Below are 19,837 nucleotides of genomic sequence, written 5' to 3'. Positions count from 1 at the left end.
TCACTGACCGTGAATGCAAGCTATTGGATGGAGAATACAGAGTGCAGGTTCAATGGTGAGGGATCTACTGGAATTAATATTGCTGGTGGTTTTAGTTGTGGTTAGACCGGCATTCTTGAAGCCTAAGCTTGCTAAATTCAGTTTGCTTGTAGGATCATTGGCTTTCTCAGATTTTATTGGGCACTGACAGGTGGTTCTATATGAATGCTGATCCATGGCCACCCAGGAACTCCTCAAACATTTAACCCAGACCTTTGTGCAGCAAATCGGCACAACTGGGGCCTTGTACTCCATCAATAACTCCCATCACTCCCTGACAACATTCAGCTGAAGACTCCGAGATCACCATTTATCCATTGTAGAAGCTATTGCCTAGCTTGGTGATTACAGGACTCGCTGAAAAAGATACTTAAAGGAGAAATGGGAAAACCATTTGTTTCAGTAAAGCTGAATGAGATAAACAATCAATTGCACAATCTATATGGTTGGGACGAGTTAGTGCAAGACTGATATCAAAAGTTATGATTCTCAATTTTCCAAATACTGTCCAGTTTGGCAAGTTGATAGAGACATAATGGGGACAATTCTTCCAACCCATTGTGCTGCAGGCCGGAAGACTCAAGTGGAGGGCATGTAGCAGGCTACCCACTGGGCACCATGACCTCCATGAGTCTTTGGGCATCAGAATTCTGGCACTATGATTCAAATTAGGATTTCCTCTGATTAGCAGGCCCAGGACTGAAGTCTCCTTTCCCCCACTCTGCCCAAGAGTGTCTGACCCTGCTGGAATGAAGGAAGCCATGGAGGCCTTCCGGGAGGTTGTTGCTGAAGGGGTGTCCCCTGGGCAATGCCAGTCTGGCCCCCAGCATTGCCCAAGGGGCAAAGTGGCAATGCCCATTTTCCTCAATGCAACTTGCGTTCCCACCTAATTTATTGTTATCTGCTAATTTGGCGGGCACAGTGGTTAGCACAGCTGCCTCACAGAGACCGAGGTTCAATTCCCAGCAGTTACTGTTTATGTGGAATTTGCACGTTGTCCCTGTGTCTGTGTGGGTCTCTTCAAGTGCTCTGGTTTCCTTCCACAGTCTGAGAGATGCACTGGTTAGGTACAGAGGCCATGCTAAATTCTCACTCAGGGTATCTGAACAGGAGCCAGAATGTGGTGGCTAGGGGATTTTCACTGTAACTTCATTGCAATGTTAATGTGATATTCTATCCCTATGTCACTGTTGAGGAATAATGGATGTAACCTATACCATTGCAGGGAAGTGGGAAGACGAATGTTACCCCTAGCTCCTTTCTAGAGTTTATGGGCAAATACAGAAATGCTGCCAATTAAATCTTCAAAATGCTAAAAAAAAAGTGTTTTGTCGAAAGGTCAGTTTGTTTTTAAGAAGGTGCTTTGATTTGATAAGGATATCTTCAATCAAGTTTTAAAAGTTGGTCAGGGATTGATGCCAAAGATTAATTAACTCTCTTGTGATTTTTTTTATCTTCTAACATGCACAGCATTCATCAGAATGATTTTATTTACCTGATCTCAGGCAGTGCACTGATGGGAGAGCTTCAATTCATCTCTGTTCCCTGTGGCAAGAAGGAGAAAACTAGCACAGTTTCGGACTCCTAATGACAGATGACTGTTAGTGGAGGTTTTAACTACACTTACTGCTCTCAAACTCCCAACAGGGAGTTGTACTTGAAAGAAATGTCTGATCAGAGATATACAACATTGTAGTTCATTTCTGTAACTCAGCCTCCTTATTTGTGTTGTACATGGTCTGGGCAAACTAATGAAGTACAAGTCAAAGAAACTCCCTGGCATGTCCAAGCTGGTACCTGATCTTAGGTGAACGCTTGACTCTTTTCTCTTCCTTAAATATGCCATTGTAATAAGCTGCTTAGTTTGGTCTCCAGCTTGAAATGATTGATCAGTGGTGAATGGCACAGTAATAGTTAACTGAGAACATTACAACAATTTACATTGATGTGGCACCTTTAATGTAAAATACTATCTCAAGACACTCTCTGGTGAGCACGACACATCTGCTAATGTACATTGGATGGAGGAGGCAACATCCGAGACCTCTGGGGGCCTGCCGGAGGTGAGGACTCAGCTGGCTCCAGACTACATGCTGGGCCTCTGCGATCACTTCTCCCTCAGCTGCTGGAGATGCAGCAAGAGAGCCAGGGAATGCAGAAAGGGCTGATAGCACCACTGGACTGACTACAAGGCTGTTGGGAGGAGTCACAAAGTTTTCAGGTGAACCAGCTATTGCCTGTCTTGCATGTTTCCCAGACCAACACTGTAAGGGTGGTGTCTGCGGTGGAAAGCCTGGGGCAGTGAAGCTCACCATGAGTGGCAGGCTCCAAGCGATGGCTGATTCACAGCAGGCCATGGCTGAGTCAAAGCAGGCCACAGCTGAGGGCCTCAACAGGCTTCTCAATTCTGTGGCTTATGGCTGAAAGGCTGTAGAGTTTGCAGGAGACCCAGTAGAACAGTGCTGAGACACAGTGCGTGACGGCAGCAGCCTTTGAGAATGTGGCCCAGTCACAGAGGGTCGTGGTTGAGGGGCTGCAGAGTCTCAGAGGGCACTTGTTGCTGCCATTGACAGGTGGCCTCCAAGTCAGAGGATCATCGCAGAGGCCTTGGCCATCATGACAGGAACGCAGATGGTCCTCCAGGACTGGCAGGGCCAGGTGACGCTGGAGCTTCTGGACTCACTGTAGAATCACTGTCCCCCATGGAGTGACCCAGGGGCCCATAGGAATCCGAGGGAGGAAGAAGAGCTCGAGCCCGTGCTGGGGCCTTCCAGACAGGAAACTGCGGCTGTGGCTACACCTTCTGACTCCCTCTTCCTGATACTGGGGCATCTCAGGGGCAGCGGGATGAAGAGGGTGTCATGAATATGTCCCTGAAACCTGGAAACCAGCCAGGACCCTCGAGGTCAAGGCCCTCCAGAGGATGATTGCCAAGAACATCACAAGTCACGGTAGGCAGCTGGCCCTCTCCACCTACGATGTACATCCTGGGGAGGCACCGAGACATGGTGTAAGCCATGTAAGGTTAAGAAGTTGTAGTGGTACTATGATGGCATGGATGAAGGGCAATACTACGTAGATAGAATATTTAGACATGTTAAAGTCTCGTGTTCACATGTTTTTATATTATCACTTACTTTGAAAGCACTATTATTGGCAACAACAAGTGGTATTTCACCCCACACTTGTAACTAACTTGGCTTTAATTGGCCTCTAACAAGAACTTACCCTGACTGTTGCCAGAGGGACCCTGCACGTTTATCTAAGTGGGGTAGGCCCCTCATTGCACTGCTACTGAGAAAATAAGAGTGCTCAAGTAACTCACTAGCGGGTGGCATACATTGGCAGCAACACGCAGAATCTGCCAAAGCTTCCCAGAACCCGTGAGAAATTCCCTCCCCTGCCATCCCAAACACCCCAGGGCCCTGTATGGGGGTTCACTGATCCTGTATCCACTACACCAACGTGGGCCTAGGTATCAGCATGCATGCAGAGCTCAGGTAGGAGTCATAGAACATAGAACATAGAACATTACAGCGCAGAACAGGCCCTTCGGCCCACAATGTTGCGCCGACCAATTAAAAAGCAATGACCCTCTAACCTAAACCAATCCCTTTCCATCCATAAACCTATCCACGGATCTCTTAAACGCCCCCAAACTAGGCGCATTTACAACTGCAGCAGGCAGGGCATTCCAATCCCTCACCACCCTCTGGGTAAAGAACCTACCCCTGACATCCGTCCTATAACTACCACCCCTTAATTTAAAGCTATGCCCCCTCGTGCTAGCTTTCTCCATCCGAGGAAAAAGGCTATCACTGTCCACCCTATCTAAACCTCTAATCATCTTATATGTTTCAATAAGATCCCCTCTTAGCCGCCTTCTTTCTAACGAAAACAACTTCAAATCCCTCAGCCTCTCCTCATAGGACCTCCCCTCCATACCAGGCAACATCCTGGTAAACCTCCTCTGCACTCTCTCCAAAGCCTCCACATCCTTCCTATAATGTGGGGATCAGAACTGCACACAATACTCCAAGTGCGGCCGCACCAGAGTTTTGTACAGTTGCAACATGACGCTGCAGCTCCTAAATTCAATCCCCCTACCAATAAACGCCAAGACACCGTATGCCTTCCTAACAACCTTATCTACTTGATTCCCAACTTTCAGGGATCTATGTACACATACACCTAGATCCCTCTGTTCATCCACACTATTCAGAGTCCTCCCGTTAGCCCTATACTCTACATATCCGTTATTCCTGCCAAAGTGAATTACCTCACACTTTTCTGCATTAAACTCCATCCTCCACCTCTCGGCCCAGCTCTGCAACTTGTCCAAGTCTCTCTGTAAACTATGACACCCTTCCTCACTATCTACCACACCTCCGACTTTGGTGTCATCAGCAAATTTACTAATCCACCCAACTATACCCTCATCCAGATCATTTATAAAAATTACAAACAGCAGTGGCCCCAAAACAGATCCCTGAGGCACACCACTTGTAACTGAACTCCATGACGAATACTTACCATCAACCACCACCCTCTGTCTCCTATCTGCTAGCCAATTCCTGATCCAATTACCTAAATCACCCTCAATCCCACACATCTGCATTTTCTGCAGAAGCCTTCCATGGTGAACCTTATCAAACACCTTACTAAAGTCCATATATACCACGTCAACTGCCTTACCCCCATCCACCTCTTTGGTCACTTTCTCAAAAAACTCAATAAGGTTAGTAAGGCACGACCTCCCCTCCACAAAACCATGCTGACTATCTCCAATCAATTCATTACTCTCTAAATAACTATAAATCCTATCCCTAATAATTTTTTCTAAAACCTTGCCCACAACAGAAGTAAGACTCACCGGTCTATAATTCCCGGGGAAGTCTCTGTTCCCCTTCTTAAACAATGGGACAACATTTGCTATCCTCCAATCTTCTGGCACTATACCTGTGACCAACGACGACCTGAAGATCAGAGCCAGAGGCTCTGCAATCGCCTCTCTTGCCTCCCAGAGAATCCTAGGGTAAATCCTGTCCGGACCAGGGGACTTATCTATTTTCAAACCCTCAAGAATATCTAGCACATCCTCTTTATCAACTGCAATACTGTCCAGTTTACAACCCTGTAACCCAGTGTTCTCCACAGCTACATTTATGTCCCCCTGTGTGAATACCGAAGAGAAATATTGGTTCAATGCCTCTCCAATCTCTTCCGGTTCCACACATAACTTCCCACTGCTGTCTCTAACTGGCCCTAATCTTGCCCTAACCAATCTTCTGTTCTTAACATATCTATAGAATGCCTTAGGATTCTCCTTAATCCTATCAGCCAAAGTCTTCTCATGTCTTCTTTTAGCCCTTCTTAACTCACTCTTTAACTCCCTCCTAGCCAATCTAAAGCTTTCTAGTGCACTACCTGAGCCCTCAAGTCTCATCCGGGCATAAGCCTCCTTTTTCCTTTGAACCAGCGAATCAACTTTTTTAGTGCACCACGGTTCCCTAGCTCGACCATTTCCTCCTTGCCTGACAGGGACATACATATCAAGGACTCGCAGTAGCTGCTCCTTGAAAAAACTCCACATTTCGGACATTCCCAGACCCTGTAGTCTCCTAGTCCAACCTATGCTTCCTAATTCTCTCCTAATAGTCTCATAATTACCCTTCCCCCAGCTAAAACTACTGACCCGAGGTTCATGCCTATCCTTTTCCATCACTAAGGTGGACGTAACTGAATTGTGGTCACTATCACCAAAATGCACACCAACTTCCAAGTCTAACACCTGGTCTGGCTCATTTCCCAGCACCAAATCCAATATAGCCTCACCTCTAGTTGGCCTATCTACATACTGAGTCAAAAAACCTTCCTGCATGCTTTGTGCAAAAACTGACCCCTCTAATGAGCTAGAGCTATAGCTATTCCAATCAATATTAATAAAGTTAAAGCCCCCATAACAATTACCCTATTATTTTCACTCCTATCCAGGATCGTCTCCGCAATCCTTTCCTCAACCTCTCTAGAACTTTTAGGAGGTCTATAAAAGACTCCCAACAGGGTGACCTCTCCTCTCCTATTTCTAATCTCAGCCCATACTACCTCAACAGACAAGTCCTCATCAAACTTCCTCTCTGACACTGTGATACAGTCCTTGACTAATAATGCTACCCCTCCCCCCCTTCTACCTCCTTCTCTACTCCGACTGAAGCATTTGAACCCTGGAACCTGCAACAACCATTCCTGTCCCTGCTCTATCCATATCTCTGAAATGGCCACAACATCAAAGTCCCAGGTACTGATCCACGCTGCAAGTTCATCCACTTTATTGCGGATACTCCTCGCATTAAAGTATACACATTTCAAACCCTGCCCTGCTCCACCCCCACGATGCCGTGCATTGCAGTCCCCATCTATGCCCCCCTCACTTTTATCCCTGCTACTCAGGATCCCACCCCCCCTCTGAATCAGTTTAAACCCCCCTGCATAGCCTTTGCAAATTTTCCCCCCAAGATATTGGTTCCCCTCTGCTTCAGATGTAGACCATCACTCTTGTAGAGGTCCCACCTTCCCCAGAATGAGCCCCAATTGCTCAAGAACCTGAACCCCTCCCTCCTGCATCATCCCCTCAGCCACGAGTTCAAACTTTCCCTCTCTCTGTTCCGCTCTAAACTATCCCGTGGCACAGGCAAGAGTCCGGAGATAACCACTCTGTCTGACTTGGCCTTAAGTTTCCACCCCAACTCTGTAAATTTCTGCTTAATATCCCCTTCCCTTAACCTCCCTATGTCATGCGTCCCCACATGAACTATGACTTGGGGTTGATCTCCCTCTCCCTTAAGCGTCCTGAACACCCTCTCTGAAACATCCCGGACCCCAGCCCCTGGGAGGCAACACACCAGCCCTGAGTCCCCACCATTACTTCTGACTCTCCTATCCGTCCCCCTAACTGTGGAGTCCCCAATCACTAGGCCCAATCTTTTACATCCCCTAACCACCTGAGCCTTCACAACAGGCTCACCTCCAGAGACCTGCTCCCTTTGGCTATCTCCAGTTGATTCCTCCTCAACTGTAGCCTCCAGGACAGAAAACCTATTTTGGAGGGGAACAGCCCTAGGGGATTGTCCCCCCAATTGCTTCTTTCCCCTCTTCCTAGCAGTTACCCAAGACTCATTTCTAGGAGTGACTATCTCCTTGTAACTCCTATCGATGTCCGCCTCAGCCTCCTGAATTATCCGGAGTTCCTCCAATTCCAACTCCAGCTCCTTAACATGCTCCTCCAGAAGCTGCAATCGTACACACTTCCTACAGGTAAAATCAGCAGAAACACTACTGGTGTCCCTCACCACATACATACCGCAGGAGGTGCAGCTTACTGCCTGAACTGCCATCCCTGAAACAATTTCCAGCAGAAAAAAAACTTCCCACACACTTATAATTAGGTTAGAGGAGGGGGAAGGGTGGGATTCTCTATCAGTGTAGAGGATCGGGTATCCTCTCTGTGCCAATTTATAGGGTCAGAGACCCGGAAAAAAACTACAAATACCGGTAAGCGTCCTAGTGACGACTTCCGGTTTCTAACTAATTTAAAAAAAGAAAAAAAAAACCACCGCTACTCGCAACTTTAACTAGAAATAAAAAGTTAAAAATTTAAACAAGAAAATTTACCTCTCTCGCGACCTCCACACACGCCCAAAAATCGCTGCCTCTCGGTGCTGCTCCACAGGAACAATGAGTCAGACTAGTTTGCACCAGGGCATGATCATAATCGTACATAACAAGCCATCATCCCCACCTGCTTGCCCCAGACCCTCAATAACACAGCATACCCAGGCCCACCGCTCTGGTGTTACAATGTTTCAGGAGATTATAGGATTTCAAGAGGGGGCAGGGGGATGGAAATGGAATGGAACCCACGTATGGCAACACCGGTTCCTAGTGACCAAAGTGCATGGTGATCAGGGCCTCCCTCGCTGCCCTTGCATGCCTGATCCTTGCTGCCAGCCATCTAGCGCCTGAGTGGTGTTACTCATCCTTGTCCTCTTCTTTCTCCTCCTCCTGCTGGGTCTCTTCTCCAGTGACGCCCAGCTGGTCAGCCTCCACATCCTCTCCTCCAAAAGGTCTCCTCATTGCTGCGCCAGGTTGTGTAGGGCACAGTACACCACCACAACGTGAGGTAATATCAGGGGGCGATAGTGGAGGGGTTGGTCAGAGTGGTCCAGGCACCAGATTGTGCGGAGGGTGTGGAGAGTCTGCAGAAGGATCTAGATAGGCTGGGCGAATGGGCCAGGAAATGGCAAATGGAATTTAATGTTGGCAAGTGTGAGGTGGTCCACTTTGGTAGGAAGAATGGTATGAAGGACTATTACTTACGTGGCGAAAAACTGCAGCAGGCGACGGTGCAGAGGGACCTCGGGGTCCTTGTGCATGAGTCGCAAAAACCCAGCTTGCAGGTGCAGCAGGTGGTCAGGAAGGCGAATGGGATGCTGGCCTTCATAGCGAGGGGGATTGAATACATAAGTAGGGAGGTCTTGCTGCAGCTGTATAGGGCATTGGTGAGGCCGCAGCTGGAGTACTGTGTGCAGTTTTGGGCGCCGCACCTGCGCAAGGATATTTTGGCCCTGGAGGGAGTGCAGAGGAGGTTTACTAGGCTGATACCGGAGTTGAGGGGATTGAGCTATGAGGAGAGGCTGAATAAACTAGGCTTGTACTCGTTAGAGTTTAGAAGAATGAGGGGAGATCTCATTGAGACGTATAAGATGATGAATGGGATGGATAGGATAGAGGTGGAGAGACTCTTCCCGCTCAAAAAAGACAGTAGGACTAGGGGGCACAGCCTCAAGATAAAGGGGAGGCGGTTTAGAACGGAGTTGAGGAGGAACTTCTTCACTCAAAGGGTGGTGAATCTCTGGAATTCTCTGCCCGTTGAAGTGGTGGAGGCTGCCTCGCTAAATATTTTTAAGAAGCGGGTTGATGGGTTCTTGATAAGAGAGGGGATTAAGGGTTATGGGGAGAGGGCGGGAAAGTGGAACTGAGCCACAACAGATCAGCCATGATCTTATTGAATGGCGGGGCAGGCTCGAAGGGCTAGATGGCCTACTCCTGCTCCTATTTCTTATGTTCTTATGTTCTTATTTGCATTTTCAGGAGCTCTATGCACTGCTCCACCATTCAACGGGCGGCATTATATCGGGTCTCCATCAGTCTCAGGTTCCACACAGGCATCATCAGCCAAGTCCGAAGCAGGTACTCGATGTACCCCATCCCTGTACCCTGGGCTCTTCTTCAAAGATCTCTGGGATATCAGAACTCCTCAACATGAAGCTGTCATGTACGCTGCTGGTGCAGATGTGCAAAATATTCAGCTGATGGTCACACACCAATTACAGATTTATTGAATGGCAGCCTTTTCTATTCATGAATCTTCTTGGATTCTTCACCGAGGCCTTGAGAGTGTCATGGGTGCAGTCTATAACCCCTGCACATTTGGCATCCCCGTGATAGCTGCGAATTCTGCAGCCCAGGATTCCTGCTGGGCCTGATCCAGGTCAAATTTAATATACTGGCCAGCCGGGCATACATGGCATCTGTGACCTCCTAGACACACTTGTGGATGGATGGTTGGGAAATGCCACAAAGGTCTCCACTGGTAGTCTGGAAGGACCCAGTGGCGTAAAAGTTTAAGGCCATCATTTTCACAGCCACCGGGAGTGGGTGAACTCCCCAGTGCCCTGAGGTGCCATGTCCTGCAACAACTGGCACAGGTGTCGCACTGTCTCCTTCCAGAGTCGGAGCCATTGGTGGCACGAGATGTCTGATAGTTGTTCAAAGGACACTTGCATGTGGAACTGTTGGGGCCTCCACTTCCTTCTTCCCCTGCTCCCCCCCTCCCCTCGGGGCGAATGGTGGCCAGGTCCTACCTCCGGTGGCTGTCTCCCTCTACTCCTGTGAGTGATAAAGCCTGGGCCTTCTCTGCCTGCAATTCGTTCTCTTGCTTCTCCTCCTCAGCTCCAGAAGCAATCAAAAAAACAGCAAGATCAATAGACTGCAGTGCAAAAGCCATCTCATCGCTCTGAAGGGAGGGGGTGGAATTTGGAGAATTTGGGAAAGGAGAGAGATAGATGAAGAGGTTAAAGAACTGTGCTCGCCCCTAGACCAGCAACACACACTCCCCACAGTCCCCCTACCCCACAGACCCCAAGCAATACACACGCCCCATACTTACCCTTCCCCACAGACCCCTAGCATAATACTCTCCCCATACTCTGCCCCTCCCCAGAGATCCCAAAATGGCAACACAACCCCCCATTCCCACCCCAACTCATAAACACACACCCAGAACCCATGCAGTAGTGGCCACGGACAGTGTGCTTGACAAGGTGCACTGCCACTTCAGAGAGTTTCCAACCCCTCCCCCGCCTGCAACAGTGCTTGCTGCCGTCAGCACTCGAACCCAGAGTCAGCACTAATTCCTGAGGTCAGCACTCTGACCTGTGTTTGTGTGAGAATCCGAGGTTGGACGCCATGAGCAACAACAACACCCCTCTCCCAAAAATGCTCACAGTGCCCACCCGACCTGAAACACAACATGGACGCCACAAAACAACCCCCCACTGAACAGCATGGAGCAGATTGAAAGCAAAGACTTAACTCCTCACTCACCCTCACTGCTCAAGCATCTGAATCCAACTTTTATACACGAAGGGCCTGATTCTACCATTGTGTGGCGCGAAAACGTGGTAAAGTCGGTGTGAGGCAATTAACGCAATCTGCACCTGTGTCCGGACAGATGGCCACTTTCCCGAGACCTGGGAACGGCTGCGATCTGATTCACGCCCAAAATGGGCAAAACAGTGATTTAAATGTATTTGCACGCATTTAAATTGGATTAATAAACTACTACCCAACTTTATCAGCATTTCCCCCTTTACCACCACGTTTGCCGATCCGGAATCATGCCGAAATGGACATGCTGAACAAAAGTCTGAACCATGCGCTCCAACTGCTGAACAGGTGAGTTCAGCACTCCCAACGGCTCTCTGACTCCGATCATTGGTGAGGGGGAGGAGGGAGGCAGGACAGTTCATTCTCTTGCGGGGGGAAGAGGGGAGGGCCGATTGTTTTCTTGTTGGGAATGGAGAGCGATGCCAGATCATTCTCTGTGGGGTGGGGGGGGTGCAGGGAGGGGGAGACTGGTGAGGAGTGAGGTCAGATCATTCTCTGGAAGAGGGGGAGGGGTAAGGCCAGATCATTCTCTAGGCGGGGGGGGGGAAGGAGTGAGGCTAAATCACTCCCTGGCAGTGGTGGGGGTGGGGAAGTGAGGCCAGTTCATTCTATGGGGCAGGGGAGGGGAGTGAATCCAAATCATTGTCTGGCAGTGGTGGGGGGAGGGGAGTGAGGCTACATCATTCTCTGGGGGGGTGGGGGGAATGAAGCCAGATCATTCCCAGTGAGGAGGGGGGATAGTGAGACCAGATGGATCTCTGGTGAGGGGGTAGGTGGGGTCAGCTGCCACTCTGCAGATGGTCGGTAGGGGGGAAGGGGGTAGGGGGTCGCGATCAGTCTGGGTAGTGGGGGTGTGGGTGGATAAGGGGGACAGTGACATCTGTGGGGGCCAGCGCTCCCACTTTTTGCTCCCGGGCCGCTTTCTCCACTTTTTGTGGCTCAGGAATGATCTGACAGGGGCGCACTTTTTCACATTTCTTTCTCACTGCACAATTCAGAGCTCTGATCATTTTGGGTGTGCTAAGCCCCGCCCACAGTGTGATTCAGACCCATGATTTTTTTTCCAGCTGAGTGTGTATGGGGACGCCTGAGAACATTTCTAAGTCAGATCTGAATTGTGCCCAGATTCAGCACTTAGAATGAAAATGGTAAAATCAGGCCCGAAGTGTGGGAGTGTTTTCCTGATCGATCCTGCTGCAATGAATGAGATTGTTAAGGCAGGTGAAGTTGTGTGAGTAAAGTTGTGATAAATGTAAAAAAAATGCAAATTGACATTTCGCCCGTTTTGGGCGGATTCCCAATTGCCCTGATTTTTTTCTTAAAATGGGAATGGATGTGAAATTGGGCACAATTCCCACTAGTCGCATCACACCTGATTTTACATCATCTTCTTGCTGCAAAATTTGCGTGATGAGGTCATTACATTCCGCCCAATGGTATATTGCAGCTGCATAGTATGCATTTTGTCACTTAATTAAATGTATATATGTGACAATTGTTACCTGGCAGCAAAGCATTACAAAGTCACATTAATTCTCCACTTTCACCTGTATTCCACAAGGTATTTTTCAACATTTTATGCCACAGTCTTGGTTTTTCAAAACCTGCCTCAAAAATGCAGAGTCTAAATTTGGTACTTTATATCTCGATGGATTGTTTCTTCGCATCTCATTGTGAGCCCGTCTCCTTAAATTGTGAGATAAGGAGAAAGAGAAAGCAAGTCATTCCAGACATTTCAGACATGCAGCGTGTAAAGATAAACAGCTGGAAAACCTTGCTTTGATGTATATGTTGTTCACTTGCTATTATTTCTGGGAAGGTCACTTTTTTTTAATTCATTCATGGGTTGTGGGCATCGCTGGCTCGGGGGACATTTATAACCCATCCCTAATTGTCCTTGAAATGAATGGCTTGCTAGACCACTTCAGAGGAGCATTTAAGAGTCAACCAAATGGCTCTGAGTCTGGAGTCACATGTAGGCCAGCACAGGTAGGGATGGCACATTTTTTTCACAAAAGGACAATAGTAAACCAGATGGATTTCTACAACAATTCACAATGGTTTTGTTGTCATCATTAGACTTTTAATTCCAGATTTTTATTGAATTCAAAGTTCAACATCAGTCATGGCAGGATTCAAACCCGAATCCCCAGCATTACTCATTCACTACAATAGCATTGCGTCCTCCACATGTCCACCACTGGTAAAATGTGAAAACACCCATTAGCTGTTGAGGGTGGCAGTTGTTTCCTTAACTCTTCCACCTAAAGTTGACCCTGTGATTATGCCTCCCAAAGTTCCTTTTTCCTTAACACTAGTGCTGTAAAACAGTGCCATATTTTCAAAACTGCATTCTTTATACTGTAAGATGTGCTCTTCTGACATGTTGTGTGATGTTCTTTCAGCTTGTATTATCAAATAATGTAATCACGGTTGTTACTTATCACACGTTGCTGCAAGGAGAAAAAAACAATCTGATGATATCATTGTGAAGCTGAATGATTTTCTGTACTTTTTAAGGCCCCTGGAAAGATCTTATTAAATGGAAAAAAAAATTAGAGATATTTCTGAGAAACTATTAGGGTAATGGTCAAGAACTATGATAACCCATTTACCAGGATGTTTAATCCCGTAGAAAATGCAATATGTTCAGCAAACACTATCACCATCAAAAATAACACCATTGACATACAGCAGCAATGAGGCAGACACTATTGTTAAAAACAAATTCACTGAATCTGAAGATATTTTATTCTATCATTTAAAGAAACAAACAGAAGAACTTATTTCCATGTTCATGTGTAGAATATTAACTGAAAAATTAATAATCCAATTCTAATTGTCCATGGTTCATTTTTCTAATGTTCTGCACACCCGTACTTCCGTTTTCTCTCAGTTAGCAATTATTACCACATGATGATTTTACTATCTAACTGATTTTGATCAGTGGTTTGTCTTTTTAAGTGCCAATGGGAGTATAAAAGTCTGCTTGCTTTTCTGATATAATGTATAACACTGAGATACAGTAGGCAAACAGGAAGGTAAATCCTTGGGGTGATTTGGAAGGCTTATCACAGAAGTATTTAGAAAGTTTCAAGTAATATCATCTCTAGCCAAAACTTGTGTGAACAAACAAAAGTGTGGCACAGGAACAGGTCCTTCAGCCCTCAAAGCCTGTGCTAATCATGATGCCCTAACTAAACTTAAAAAAAAAATCCACCCTTACTTGGTCCATATTCCTCTATTCCCTCCCTATTCATGTACCCATCCAGATCCCTCTTAAACGTTGCTAATATGCCTGTTTCCACCAACTCCTTTGGCAACGCATTCCACACACCCACTATTGTCTGTGTGAAAAACTTCTTCTGCACATCTCCTGTAAACTTTTCCCCCTTTCACTTTGAATCTGAGTGCCCTTGTAATTGACACTTCCACCTTAGCAAAAGGCCTCTGACTATCCACCCTGCTATGCCTCTCATAATTTTGTAAACCTCTGGCTGACCCTTTCAGCAGGAGTCATTGAATTATGGTTGGCAGATATTGAATTTTGGTTCTTCTGCACTCTGCAGCCCATGGCACAGTTTGCGAATGCGGTGCTCCAACCATTGCCTGCTCTGAATATTGGAATCTACCAAAGTTCCCTCGATTTGGAAAGGTCTAAGTTGATTGAAAACAACACGAGAGGAATCAGTAAGTAGGGAACTATGGAGTCGTAGAATCATAGAGGTTTACAGCTTGGAAACAGGCCCTTCGGCCCAACTTGTCCATGCTACCTTTTTTTAAAAACCCCTAAACTAATCCCAATTGCCCGCTTTTGGCCCATATCCCTCTATTCCCATCGTACCCATGTACTTACATCTAAATGCTTTTTACACAATAAAATTGTACCCGCCTCTACTACTATATCTGGCAGCTTGCTCCCGACACTCACCACTCTTTGTGTGAAAAAACTGTCCCTCTGGACACTTTTGCGTCTCTCTCCTCTCACCTTAAACCTGTGCCCTCTGGTTTTAGACTCCCCTACCTTTGGGAAAAGATATTGACTATCTACCTTGTCTATTTCCCTCATTATTTTATAGACCTCTATTAGATCACCCCTCAGTCTCCTACACTCCAGAGTAAAAAGTGCCAGTCTATACAGCCTCTCCGTATAACTCAATCCATCAAGTCTTGGTAGCATCCTAGTAAATCTTTTCTGCACTCTTTCTAGTTTAATAATAACCTTTCTATAATAGGTTGGCCAGAACAGCACATAGTATTCCAAGTATGGCCTTACCAATGTCTTGTACAACTTCAACAAGACGTTCCAACTCCTGTTCTGACCAATGAAACCAAGCATGCCGAATGCCTTCTTCACCACTCTGTCCATCTGTGACTCCACTTTCAAGGAGCTATGAACGTGTACCCCTAGGTCTTTTTGTTCTGTAACTCTCCCCAACGCCCTACCATTAACTGAGTAAGTCCTGCCATAGTTCAATCTACCAAAATGCATCACCTTGCATTTGTCTAAATTAAACTCCAACTGCCATTCGTCAGCCACTGGCCCAATTGATCAAGATCCCGTTGCAATTGAAGATAACTTTCTTCACTGTCTACTCTGCTGCCAATCTTGGTGTCATCTGCAAACTTACTAACCATGCCTCCTATATTCTCACCCAAGTATAGGACATTTAGCCCAACATCTGCAATTGGGAAAGTATTGGAATCCATTGTTATTATTAGTATTTGGTGTCCTCCTGCATTAGTCGCTGAAGGTAAGCATATAGATACAGCAGGCAGTAAAGAAGGCAAATGCTATGTTGGCCTTCGTAGCAAGAGGATTTGAGTATACGATGGGTATGTTTTGCTGCAATTGTATAGTGTGTTAGTGAGGCCACATCTGGAGTATTGTGTGCAGTTTTGGTGTCCTTACGTGAGGAAATATGTCCTTGCTTTTGAGGCAGTACAGCAAAGGTTTACCAGGCAGATTCCTGGAATAGCAGATCTGTCAAATGAGGAGAGACTAAGTTGATTAAGATTATATTCACTGGAGTTTAGAAGAGTGAGAGGGGATCTCAGAGCAACTTAGAAAATTCTAACAGGGTTAGACAATGTAGATTCAGAAAGAATGTTCCCAGTGGTGGGGAGTCCAGAACTATGGGTCATAGCTTGAGGGTAAGTGGGTAAACATTTTAGAACTGAGGTGAGGAGAAATTTCTTCACCCAGAGGGTAGTGAATGTGTGGAATTCACTACCACATAATGTAGTTGAGGCCGAAATGTTGTCTGATTTCAAGAAGAAATTAGATAGAGCTCTGATGGCTAAACGGATCAAGGGATATGGGGGGAAGGGGGATCAGTGTATTGAATTCAATGATCAGGTCTGATCAAAATGAATGGCAGAGGAAGCTCAAAGGACACACTCCTATTTCTAGTTCCTAAGAAGTAATGGCAGGACATTTGAAAATTATAATACAATTAAGCAGAATCAACGTGGTTGTACAAAAGAAAACATTTAGTTAGACAAATTTATTAGAGGTCTTTGAGGGTGTAACAAGCAGGTTGGATAAAGGGCAATGAGTATACGTTGTCTGGATTTTGATAAGATACAAGAGCTAATGGTGTTGGGGGAGTAATATATTAGCATGGATAGAGGATTAGCTGACTGAAAGGAAACAGAGACTTGGTGAAAAATGGATCATATTCAGGTTGGCAAACTGTATCTAGTGGAATATCACAAAGGTCAGTGCTGGGGACTGAATGATTTATCATCTATATTAATAACTTGGATAAAGGGGCTGAGTATATTGTGGCCAAATTTGCTCGGGATAGGGAGGAAAGCCAGTTGTGAAGAGGACATAAGAGTCTGCAAATGGACATGGATAAAGTGATTTGGCAGGTGGTGTATAATGTGGGAAAATGTAGGGTTACCGCTCTGGGAAGAATAAGAAAGCAAAATATTGTTTAAATGGAGAGAGAAACTGCAGAATGCTGCAGTATAGAGGAAGCTGCATGTCCTCATACATGAGTCACAAAAATTAACATGCAGGCAAAGCAATAAATAGGAAAGCAAATGGAATGTTGCAAGGGGAATGGAGTGTGAAAGTGGGAAAGTTTTGTGCGACTGTACAGGGCATAGGTGAGACCATACCCCCTAGAGAGAATACTGCACACAGTTTTGGCCTCCTTCTTAAAGGAGGGATATGCTTGCGTTGGAAGAGTTCAGTGAAGATTCAGGAGGTTGACTCCTAGATGAAGGTGTTGTTTTAGGTGGAAAGACTGGGCCTATACTGGGGTGGGACATACCTTTCAGCTGGGGACTAATTCTGGTTACAGAAGTTGTATGGGTGTCGGCCATTACATCTTAAGAAACAAACAATTATAATAGATAGATTTTGGTACAAATAAGCAAAAAAACTTTAATAATGGTGCATTACAGATGCTCTCTCCATAAATGATGCCAGACCTTCTGAGTCCTTCCAACATTTCCATATATTAGCAAATCCTCCTGCATTTATATTAGCTGGAATTCCAAAGGCCTAAGTCAGGCCCACCTAGCTAGGAAACCCATTCTAACTCATCATTTAATTAATTAATAGTGCTCACCATACCCACAGTATTCTGCCTTTCTCCTGCCAGTATATCTGCTGCTTTCCTCTGATTTGCAATGTGGCATTGCGAGAACTACCAAGGGGATAACAGTAAGGAAAAGCGAGAGAAAATGTGGAGAGATTAGAATGCATCTGTGAGGCAATCACCACAGTTGGTGATCTGTATCCACTGTCCAGTTCTCATTGATATTTAATAACCTCATGGCATATTTTGAAAGAAATGCTTCCAAATCTATTTGTAATCTGTCTTACTTGTGTTGAGGAACGTGTTGCTAATTTTTTCAATTTGCTCAAAACATGAAAGCCTAATCTGAAACAAGACACTCTTCACTTTCTATTACATCGTCACCCTTCTGTCAAATATCTAAAATTTAGCTGCAATTCTGGCAGAAACAGAAAATACTTTCTTAACTCTGATTTTCAGAAGTCCAGAAATAACCAATCTCTCTGAGGCCCATCTCAGAATGTTAAACTGAGATTGCTTGTAGGCTTCTTCAGTTATACATATCTCAGGACTCACAATATGTATGCTTTGATATTGTAATCCCCTGTTCACTAGTAGAATGCTAGGTCAAGTCTTTTGCTGGGTCTACAAATCTGCTAATTGTTTCTTTTGCCTCTGGTTACCACTGCTACTAGAAACAGTTTCTCCGTATTTACTTAATCATGATTTTGAACACTCCTTTTAAATCTACAATTAACTATCTCTGATCTAAGAAGAGCAACTCTAGTTTTTCTCAGATCCTCAATTATTCCATATCCCTGGTGTCATCATAGATGTGGTTACAGGAATTGATCATGTAAAAAATTGACAGGATGCACACACAGATGGAAAATTTCTTAATATGTAATAAATTCTATTGGATAAAGGAAATATTTAGTGTATTAATATGCAAATACAGGATTTTTTTTATTCATTCATGGATGTGGGTACGACTGTGTAGGTTAGCATTTATTGCCCATCGTTAACCCCTGAAGAAGGCGAAGAGCTGCATTCTTGAACTGTTGCAGTGCATGCGGTGTTGTGCATGCGTATGGTGTTGTGCTGTTTAGAAGGAATTTCCAGGATCTTGGACCAACAACAGTGAAGGAACACCAGCAATATTGTTCTAAATCTGAATGGTGTGTGACTTGGAGGGGAACTTGAAGTTTCCCTGCACCTACTGTACTTGTCCTTCTAGATGATGGAGGTCATGGGTTTTGAAGCTGTTGACAAAGGAGCTTTGGTGTGTCAATAGTGGAGGCAGTGAATATTGTCTTGATTGTGTTGAGCTTCTTGACTGCTTTTGGAGCTGCACTCATCCAGACAAGTTTCTGATTTCTGACTTCTTAGATGCTAGATGGGCTTTTGGGGAGTCAGGAGATGCATCACTCATCATAGGCATGGCATTTTGGAATAGCGGTTAGCACTGCTGCCTCAATACACTAAGGACTCGGGTTCAATTCTGGCCTTGGGTGACTGTGAAACTCCACACAAACATTCTCCACGTGTCTGCATGGGTGCTCTGGTTTCCACTCACAGTCCAAAGATATGCAGGTTAGGTGGATTGGCCACAGTAAGTTGCCCCTTAATGACCCGAAATGTGCAGGTTAGACGGATTAGCCAGAGTAAATGTGTGGGGTTATGGGGATAGGGTGAGGGAGAAGGCCTAGGTAAGATTGAACTCAGTCTTCTATCTGAAACAATTCCTCACTGGGCTCTCACTCTGAAATCATTTGATCTAATATTCATTTCTGTGGTCCTTGTACTAGTTGTAAAACTCTTTATTTTCTTTTCCACCCCCCTTTACTGTGTGTGTGTGTGTGTGTGTGTGTGTGTGTGTGTGTGTGTGTGTGTGTGTGTGTGTGTGTGTGTGTGTGTGTGTGTATGTGTGTGTGTGTGTGTGTGTGTAAAACAAACTTCTCAAGTTAATCATAAGCAGGAATTAAATTTGTTCCCACAAACTAGGGTTTGAGAAAACACGCCACCGCACACTTAAAAAAATATGTATTTCAAAACACCTTCTGCTTACAGACAGATGGTGAGAGGAAATCAGTGCAGTTTTACTATCTCTCTCCTGTCCATGACTTTATGTAGAAGGACGTCATTCAGCCCATCAGGCCTGCTCTTTGAAAGAACTATTCAATTAGTTCCGCTCCCCTTGAACAACATAACAGAAATCAATGCAGCACAATTCTACAATATCGGGTAGTACTGATTTTCTGTGGCTCAAGTACCTGCTAAATTGAAATCAGGATGAAGAAGAATGATGAATTAGGAGAATCCCAGATTCAATCCTGGTACATGCTGATCATAACTACCTTAATCAGAGCACCTAAAATTGTTTGTGAGATCAGTGGACAAGAGAAGGAAATTCTTGATCACAATCTACTCACTTTTCAAAGAAACAGGCTCAGCTGTGATGCTCTGGTTGATTTGTCATGAAAAATGACTTCCTTTTATTGCCCTGACTCACACTGCATCCAACATTTTTAACCTTC

The sequence above is a fragment of the Carcharhinus amblyrhynchos genome, chromosome 3 (assembly GCF_965287045.1).
Source record: "Carcharhinus amblyrhynchos chromosome 3, sCarAmb.v2.hapA, whole genome shotgun sequence".
Classification (NCBI taxonomy): Eukaryota; Metazoa; Chordata; class Chondrichthyes; order Carcharhiniformes; family Carcharhinidae; genus Carcharhinus; species Carcharhinus amblyrhynchos.
This window is presented reverse-complemented; position numbering follows the sequence as displayed.